This window comes from Drosophila erecta, unplaced genomic scaffold, assembly GCF_003286155.1.
Source record: "Drosophila erecta strain 14021-0224.00,06,07 unplaced genomic scaffold, DereRS2 tig00000000-arrow-pilon, whole genome shotgun sequence".
Taxonomy (NCBI): Eukaryota; Metazoa; Arthropoda; class Insecta; order Diptera; family Drosophilidae; genus Drosophila; species Drosophila erecta.
Genome location: NW_020825194.1, coordinates 25,630,039 through 25,639,775, shown reverse-complemented (window position 1 = coordinate 25,639,775; position 9,737 = coordinate 25,630,039).

Sequence of the window (9,737 nt, the reverse complement as noted above, 5' to 3'; positions counted from 1 at the left end):
TTGAATTTGAATTCAATTGATTAGTTTGTCTCGGGTTTTTAAAGATTGATTAGCTATTTTTATCATAAAAACGAGTTGCTGGTGAAGACACACCCAATAAAGATATTGAATGAGATTATTGTTTTGAACTCTTTTTTTTTGAATCAAATGTTTGTGTTTCGTAACCTCATACTTACCTTAATGCATCAACACATAAATAGCTTAGGTCATACGTAATAGATAAGGAAAAGCAAAAGGTTGTTTTATAAAATTGTGAGCAGTGCCTAGGTATTTCTAGTAAGTGTATTCAATAAAAGTAAACTTAACTAGTAATAACTTTAATGCGTTTAATTGAAACGCACTTATAAAATGTTATATAAGGAAGTTAGAGTTATTTTAAGTGATACCGTGCTATAAATCCTTTTCAAGTCCAGAAACTTAAATCGGCGATGCAAGATTTTTATGTATATAATCTTATTCAAAAATAAATTCATTTTTTATATTCATATAAATTCATTTTTGGAGTTTAAAGCCCAGGTTTATGAAACAATTCGTTTTGTTCTTGTGATAGAACATGTGTTCGTTTTCAAACACACATGTCAGCTCTTTTTAGTTAGCCCGCATATCATCTGCAAAGCATATAAAAGAATAAAGAAAAAACAAAAGATGGAAAATAAATGAAAAACTAAAAAAAGAAATCATAAAAGAGACGCCTGCGTGTACTTCTGTAATTGGAGTTGATGTTGGCGATGCCAGCGGGCAGTCAGAGCCAGATATTCGTATCCCAACCCATAGCATACCATACCATCCTCTCGGATCCCATTCCATTCTAGATCCATGGAGGGTCCCCAGCAGCATCCAACATGTTGCAGGCGATTTTTCATCATCGCTTGCATGTTGCCTCCGATTGTAAATGTTGCCCCTCGCACACACTCGCTCAATTTTTAATATGAAACAATCAGCAGCGTTTGTAGTTTGTTTTTAGTCAAAGAAAATAGCGCGTAACGCGAAGTAGGAATTTTTAAATTAAATCTGAACATAGGAAAAACCCCTTTGTAACTTTTAAAAGTCACTCTTATAAATTCTTAAAAAGCAATGTTAAATTTTAATGTAACATCTTTAAATCATACTTTGTAACAGGCGGTTTTTTCATTTTTATTTTTCCAATCATGCAAGTATTTACTAAAAGAAACATTTTCAGGTTTCCTCTACGATACTTTATTTTATTTGGTGTTCTGTGTGTGAATAATTAAAAAAGCTTGAATCAATGTAATTATAATTTTGTCTCAGTGCATCAACGGAAATGCAACAGCAACAGTTTCCAATTAAACGATCCAAGAAAAATGAATACCCCTCCCCGAACCAAACTCACGACAATTCGTTAATACCTTGCCATTTGAGTTCTTCACGCATCCGTAATGGAAATGGAGGTTCTCGAAATTGGTTGGGGATGGGTAGTCCGGGTCTACGAGTAGTTGATAAATACCCTCCATTTGGGGGCAAACACAAGTCGGTGTTAGTCGGGATATAAGCTGTATCTGGAGCGCACCGAACTCTTACAGAACCAACTGCAGTTGGCGATGCATTGAGAGATGCATTTACATTAAAGGCCAATTTAAATTAATTTCCTCTCTCTGCTTTTTGGCAGCTACCAGTTTTCAGTCCTCGGTCTCCAGAGTCCCTGCGTCAGTGTCAGTCCATTCACATTTGATTATGACAAACGTTGCTCAGCTGTCAGACGAGCTACTTAGTTGAACAAGATGGCTGGCCAAGTTGCTTGGGGTGGGGGAGGACTTCTTGGTCTTGATACTGGGTGAGTGGTTTTGCAGAGAAGGGCCTTGGAGGTCATTAGGAGGAGACAACAGCTGAGCTTAAGCGATGAGCCAGGGCAGGAGGTGCTGGTACACACGAAAGGAGCAGTAAGGCACGAGATATGACTATGTGATCTGTACCTGCATATTTTAAAATGTGTTATGTAATTTTTTTATGCGGTGCACTTACCAATCAATTCTGTCGTGTTAAGTGGCGCGTAACTTGGGCCTTACATTTTACTCTATATGAACATTTCCTCCTCATGACAAACTATGAAAGTCCTCTAAATATTGTTAAGGTTGTAATACCAAAATGTATTGAATGTAATACACATTCAACAGCTTGCCATTATGAGTTATTAGCTTTCGCGAGACTGTATGAGAATATATTTCTTTTAATTTCATAAAAATATTTTTCAATGCAATCTACTTCATAACGTTACATAAACTTATGTACGAGTATATATATATAACATAAATATAATGTATGTAAATAATGGAAGTCCTAAAGCATTAAATCACACCTTTAAAGATTCCATTTTGAATATTTTCGAGCCGTTTTGGGAATGCATAAATAAATCAACAAAAAACAGCAAATAATACAGCATTCAACGCTGTGCAAACGCCATTTTGATTGAATTTTTATTCGCATACACACATCCCCCAAAATACATATACAAGGAACATCAGGACACATTGCCAGCCAGCCAGATAACCAAGCTTTTTCCGCAGTGGGAAAAGCTTTAACTGTATATTGCTCTCGCTTTGGCCGCAGCTGTTGCAGGACGAGATGATTTTCGGAGGGGGAAAATTGGGAGAACGGGACTCGGGGAAGGAGGCGAGGATTGTTGCGCATGTCCTTAGCCACAAGCTAGGAACTTGTGCAATGATTAATTCTCCAGGACAGCGGCGAAAGTTGCCACGAACCTACAAGTAACTTTAAAGAATCCTTAAAGTGCAAACTAAGAAGTGAAATATTTAAAATGGCCGGCAAGGGATGAAATGCAGCTGCTCATTCTCAAGCAGCCCCTAGGATTCGTTCCCAGCTAAAATCCTGACAGCAATCAATCAGATCGCAACAAAAGATACATAGTCAGAAAAAATTCCCGACTGCCTGCTCTTGAAATACTGCTCCAAGGTCGAACTTTTAGCTGAGTGTCCTTCTAACAGGTTCTTGGCATTGTTCAACATGTTCCAGTTGTAGTTTTTAGCAAATGCTTGCCAATTTCTTAGCCGAAACTCCTTTCGCCCGATTCGAATTCGGATTTCGAAGCCGAGGCTCATTTGTGTTCATTATCGTCCTGCGGCGCGCCGCCAACGGAATCCTTCTATTGCAGTTCCCTAGCTTCATCGTTCTTCGCCCACACTATGCGTGTGAACAATGCGGGCGTTCACTTGTTCGCAGGGTTAAGCTACATGTGTCTCTATTGTGTCCTTCTGCTCTACTTCTGGCCTCCTGCCGCCGCTAATCAGCGTCGCTTTAATTAGTCCACCTCATCAAGGCCACATTAAAGGGAAATAAGGATTGCAGCAGAGTTCGGAATTAGCAAATGAGTCACTTTCGTCACGGTTTTAAGATACTTCATCTTCGGCTGAACTGCGTAAATGATTTGAACGAAAAGGTGCTGCTTCTTCCATGTTTTTTAATGGTTTAATGTCTTTATATTTATATCTATTACTATTACAAATTAATTTTTACAAATAATTAATACTGTAAACAGACAAATTTGTGATCGTAGAGTAAAAGGGTATACTTGGGTAAAGTATGTAACAGGCATTGGAAACGTTTCCGACCATATAAAGTATATATATTACAGATCAGGATCAATAGTCGAGTCGATCTGGCCATGTCCGTCTGTCCATTCGTCTGTCAGTCTGTCTGTCTGTCCGTATGAACGTCGATATCGCAGGAACTTTAGAAGCTAGAAAGTAAAGATTAGGAATGAAGGTTACAGGGACATAGACACAGCCACGTCTACACTTTGTTTTGATATTTTTTCATTTTTGTATTAGTTTTGTAAATTCCTATCGATTTGCCAAAAGTCTTCCTGCTACGCCAACTACGCCCACAAATCGACCAAAACTGCCATGCCTTCTGAAAACTGCCACTTCGGAAAAATGTTTTGATATTTTTACGTAATTTCTATAGATATTCCAGAAAATGAAGAAATTTCTTGTTCGCCCTTCCACTAGCTGAGTAACGGGTATATGATAGTCGGGGAATACGACTTTAGCATTTATTTTGTTTTAATTAAATCTTATATTTTAAATTATTTCAATATCATTAAATCATATTATTCATTGTCGTGTAATGGGTGGATATAAATTTCTGCCGCAACAGGATGTCGATGTGAAGCTATTTGCTTACAGAATATAATATCGAAAATTTTGGAGCCATTTCAACAATAAAATTTTTGAAAACTAAGTTACATACACATTTTTTAAGAATATATTAAAAATGTTGCAAAGCATTGCAACTGTACATTGCATTTGCAACATGTGCTGCAATGTATCTGAAACAGTGTTGCTGTAAGGACCGCTGCAAGCAGTGCATCCTGCTATAGGATGGGGGTGGGTTTGTGTCCAGGGCAGGCGAATACATGTAGTTTGGAAAAAACTATTTGTAGAATGTAAAGAATTATTTGTTCTAATCAGCTGAACTATAAACTCTATGCTCACCGATCCAACTGGAAGAATATTATCCTTGCATTGCTTCTAGATTTCATCTGTTCACAGATGCCGCTATTCAGTAGTGAAGTACGTACAATTTTCCTGGCATAACCATTAAAGTACGATAAAAATTTGAAACAAATGCCAATCCAAAACATATTCAAATGTTTTAAGGGGGTCGGAACTCCCCTTTTGAGCTGTCAAATCGAACACCGACCTTGGCCATTAATCGTCCCATTCATGTCAAATTTGGACAATTCGAATGTCAATGGAGAAAGTTTACAGCCAGCCTCCGACGCGTCAGCAGAAAAATCAATAATTCCGAACGCGTGAATTTCCATTAACAATTTGCTTTGGCGAACTTGAAACGTGAAGCACACAAAACACGAAAAGCCTTGAACCGACGCTAAAAATAAATTAGAAAATTCCTCCGCACCCGCCGACACATGTGCAGGAAAACCCAACGAAGTTTTCCACCTCCATTGCCGTGGAGTTGAGACCATTGACTCCACTGCTCAGAATTAGGGTTTTCATGGGGCAAAATGTGCGAGGCGGGGAGGTGGGCGCCTTGTCTTATTTAAGTACATGCAGGAGAAGAATTTGAGTGTGTCTGAAAATGAAAATTCTGTGTGCGATTCGCTCACTGACTGACTGACACATATTTGGGCATGATCAAAATTAATGACCCAGCACTCATATAGCCCATAAAATCAAGCAGGGAGACACCTTGGCTCACTCAGTAGACTGATGCAATACGAACTCAATATGGGTCAATGGGGGTAGAGCTCACGTTTTAATTCGGAACATTACGTTTTCGAAGCGAAAGTTTTAAACACATTGTACAAATAGTGGGTTTTTTCTTTTTATTGCAGTACATCTTACAAGCTACAAATGATACTTATATAATAAAATAATAATAATAAATTAAATACTTAAACGGAAAACGGATTTATTTTAAATTGGTTCATATCTGAATCAACATAAAAGGAAAAACATACCACAAAGAAATTTTTTACTTAAATTCTTTTGCAATTAACTATACCATATTCCTTCACCACTGCCTTTAGAAATGGTATATAAACGGTTTGGTTATGGTTTCTTGGAAAATACGAAGCTAAGTGAGCTTCTTTGCAAAACTAGACTCAATAATTCCTGAAATCAGCACGAAAGGTGGGATCTCGGACAGCCCCATAGCAACCCATTTAACGATCGTATCTGCACCGCCCTTGTGCAAATATCATTTCACGTATTCTTTTGCAGCCGCTGAGCGTCACATGCAATTTGCCACCATTCCGAGCTAATCACTCTTTTTGACCCGAGCTGTCGGTTATTAAAAGTCATAATTGAATTTCTTGTAAACAGTTGTTGGTTGTGAAAGATGTGGCCCAAACATGCAAAATCGCAGAAATAAGGGGCTGAAGGGAATAAGACGGGCTATCCGGCCTGGCGCTGAAAATTTCGAAAGTATGAAAAAAGCAATTAAAACTGAAATAATAATTTCTTTCTTTGCCAGTCTCTGGCATATTTCTCGTTCGAGGTTGGAGTTGAATTCGGAGTCGGAGTTGGCTGGTTGGCTGCCTCACTGGTGAAGGGATTGGCCTTCGTTTCACCCATCTCCTTCAGAAATTTCCCGGGCTGATTAGCATGAGGCGTAACAGTTTTTAATTGCAGCCACATTTTGCCGAGACCCGAATGTGCAGCAACAAAAGCCTGGTAACACATAATGATAGCAATACTTATCTTGCCATCAGAAAGTTGAAAAAGTTTAAGCACTTTTTCAGTTTTATTGTAACAACCACCAATGCTACTATGCGGCTGCTTTCCCTCGACTATGTTCTTTAGATGTTCTTAAGGCCTGTTTTCGGTCGGATTACCTCTAAGTGATTGTTTAAAGAAAATATTATATTTAATATCTATAACGTTTCGATAAATGCAGATAATTGTAAATTTATTTTACATATATTTGTTGTAAGTTCCTAATGCCTAAAGAATATTTAATAAAGAATGTACTCATAACACACTCGCTGAGCAGTTAAAAAATACTTTAAATTGCATTTTCTAAAATTACATTAAAATATTACTAAAATACTGCATTCAGCAGTCTTGTCGAGGCTTTTAAATGTATTGGTCTTATAATAATTATTGATATTATGTTATGCTTAATAACAAATTTATAGATTTTATAGTTCCCGAAATCACAGCAATCATACGGACAGACAGACGGACGCATATAGCCAGATCATCTGGGCTAGTAATCTTGATCAAGAAAATACATGTAGATATATTTTGGGATGTCGGAAACTGTTACATAGTTTTCAACGAATCTGCTACACCCTTTTCCTCGATGAGTAACGGGTGTATTTATTGGAAATGTTTAATCAGTACTCCCAGTACTTAGGATAAACAAATTAATACTTGACTTGATTTTCGAATCAACATGTTGTATTAAAATTGCCCGGTCATTATGTTTTGCTCTACATCTAATTTAGGCCTCCCATCGGGTGTTGACTGTCCTTAGCTGTACTTCCATTATCTTCCTAAGGTAGTCAAGTTATCTACGCCGTTTGAGGCCATTGTGGAAGTCTTCGCCGGAACTGCTACAAAAAATTGTGACAATTTACACTGATGTCTGGAACCTGGCCCAGAGACCCGTCCTTGACTGCCATAAAGTCAGTTCCGCTAAAAATCGTTGTAAAATACTCCCGTGAACTAGAAAAAATAAAGCACACAAAAAATGTGCCTCAGTTCTAGTTTGGTTTCGAGAAATTCTCTGTTCGCTCGGAGGGAAAAAATGGGAACTGGAATACGCTGGACAATAAAAAAAACGACGCGTTGTAAAAACGTTTTAGACCGAATTCATCTTTGTGTTTCGCGCATTTTGGTCATTGTTAAAAAAATCGAGCATTTTTTTGGGTCGCGACACAATTTTTTGCCGTAGTGTCTCCAGGATTCCTCTTGATCCTGGCCTCGTTCTCAGGCCCTGGCCTCGTTTTCCATTTAAAATGCGCGACGCACAAAAGTTTTTACACGAATTTATGATTTTATCGCTTTACGACCGGAGGTCCTAATAAAACTTTATTGAGGCTGCCTTCGGTCGTAGGAGTTCTGCTCGACTTTCTTACCATAGTAGGCCTCCTTTGGTAGCCTCAAAACTGAAAACTGTAGCAGGGTCAGGTTCCTCGGGATCTGCGCGTATCCTGCGAATTAAGCCAGCCCAAGGACGCGCCGGGTTATGCAAGTCTATGCAACGAATGGGCTTGCATAATAGAGGTAAATATTTGTTTAACTGGGAACTGCTCTAGTTAGCATTGTCCTGTGGGCATTGTTCCTGCCCTCACCCCGGTACCGCCCACGAGCCGGGAAGGCAGTCAATAAAACGTCACCTTCACCTCTTACACAATATTTCACAACGATCTTGCAAAGCCGTGGATTAGGAGACAATTCCGGCGTTCTCAAAAGGTTTTGGGCGTCGCCGTTTGCTCTAATTTAAATTACCATTCTGCATTGTTTTGGAATGTTTCCTAAAAACTGACCTAATTTACGCCACACATTTTTCGTTACATGTTTTCGGGCAAGTCTTTCGTTTTTATGACCTAAAAATGGTGAAAGTTTCCGCGAATTTAAGCAATTCTATGTTGTGAACGATTTTTTGAATATGTGTTGTGGATTTGGAAATCGGGAAATTGAAAATATGCTTCGCGAATGGATTCGTACTGATTAGACAATGATTTGTATATATTCAGGAATGAGTTAGAATGTAAGTAAAATAATAATTATTTAAAAAAAAAATACATTTTTTACCATGGGTTCTGTATTTAACAAGTTTTTTACAACTGTATATTGTATCAATTTAGATTTCTGTTTTTGACATATTATTAACAAATTCTACCTATGCTAAGCGTTGGATAACCGGATGAATAAATAAAACATTGGTTTTATTGATTTATTTTATTGATTTTTTATTGATTTGTTATAAATATATATATTGATTTATTATACATAAATATATATAATATAAATATATTAAAAAAATCGCACTCCCACTAAATAAGGAACAGAAATCTGGTGTTCTGAGTTCTTTGTTGCTTAACACAATAATTCGGTGTTTTTAATTGTTGTGATTTTCTTTCTTCCTACTTCATTTATATTTATATATATTTTTAAAATATTTATGTACTCGTATATAATTTATAATATAATTATATTCAAGAATAATAATATTAAACTGTTATTATTTATTTTAATCCAGGCGAAAAGCCTTTTACGTTTGCACTCTAGCTCCCTAGCATCTTAATACTTTTCGAACCCATTACTGTCATTACAGCTCAATTCCTTGCGAGACGGGGGCGTTGGCTGAAGGAAAGTCTGTTTTGGGTAAACAGAGCGAAAATCCCTTCCACCGCCCCCGCCCACGAACCAGGCATTTCCACCTCTGATTTCTCCGATTTCCACGGACGAATCAAGGCCTACCTGGGAAAGGAAGACGCGTGTGTCTCGCATTAGAGTGATGTTCTGTCGAAGGACGGCACTGGAGGTGCTTGGCTAAATCGAGGACGAGGCTCGCGCGACTCGACTTGGACCGACTTGAGTCGTATGTTTATGGATAGTAAATGCACCGTGTCATGGGTCCTTAAGCGTCTTAATTGCCCGCGTATCCTTCGCCGACGAGCAGCGCAATTGGTTTCCAAGGCGGAAATATTATTGGCACGTCATAAAACTATAAAACAGGCCGCAGGGGGCCCCCTTCCTCCTTCCACCTTCCTCCTTCCTCCGCTCTCCTGTCCAGTTCAGTTTAGTTCCTCACCTCGGAATGCGCTCTTAGATTCAAACTGAGACCATCCAATGCCATCAGCGAATTCGCCGAATTCCGAGCAGCGCGCGCGACTTCGATTCCCCGGCGTACGACTCGTCAGCGGAATCGCATTGACAGCCTACGTCGAACTCCCCGGAGACCTCCGTTCTGATCATTGTTAATGGCCTTTGTCCTTATTAGCTGTTGATGTCCCACGATGCCGAATAGCTGCGGGACATATCTGCCAACAAGCTAAAAAATGGTTTGCTTGTGCCCCATCTTAGTTATTACAAGTTGCCGGAAAAGTGTAGTTAAATTATAGACTACAACATTAATATACATAGAAAGAAAGGTTTGTGCATTTTATGATTTTTTGTTCGTGTCATATTTTGCTGTGCATATTTTAAATACACTTTTGAATATATTATAATGTTCGGACCTTTAAGCCTGCATTAAAAATTACAACACCAGGTATCCCTATAAGT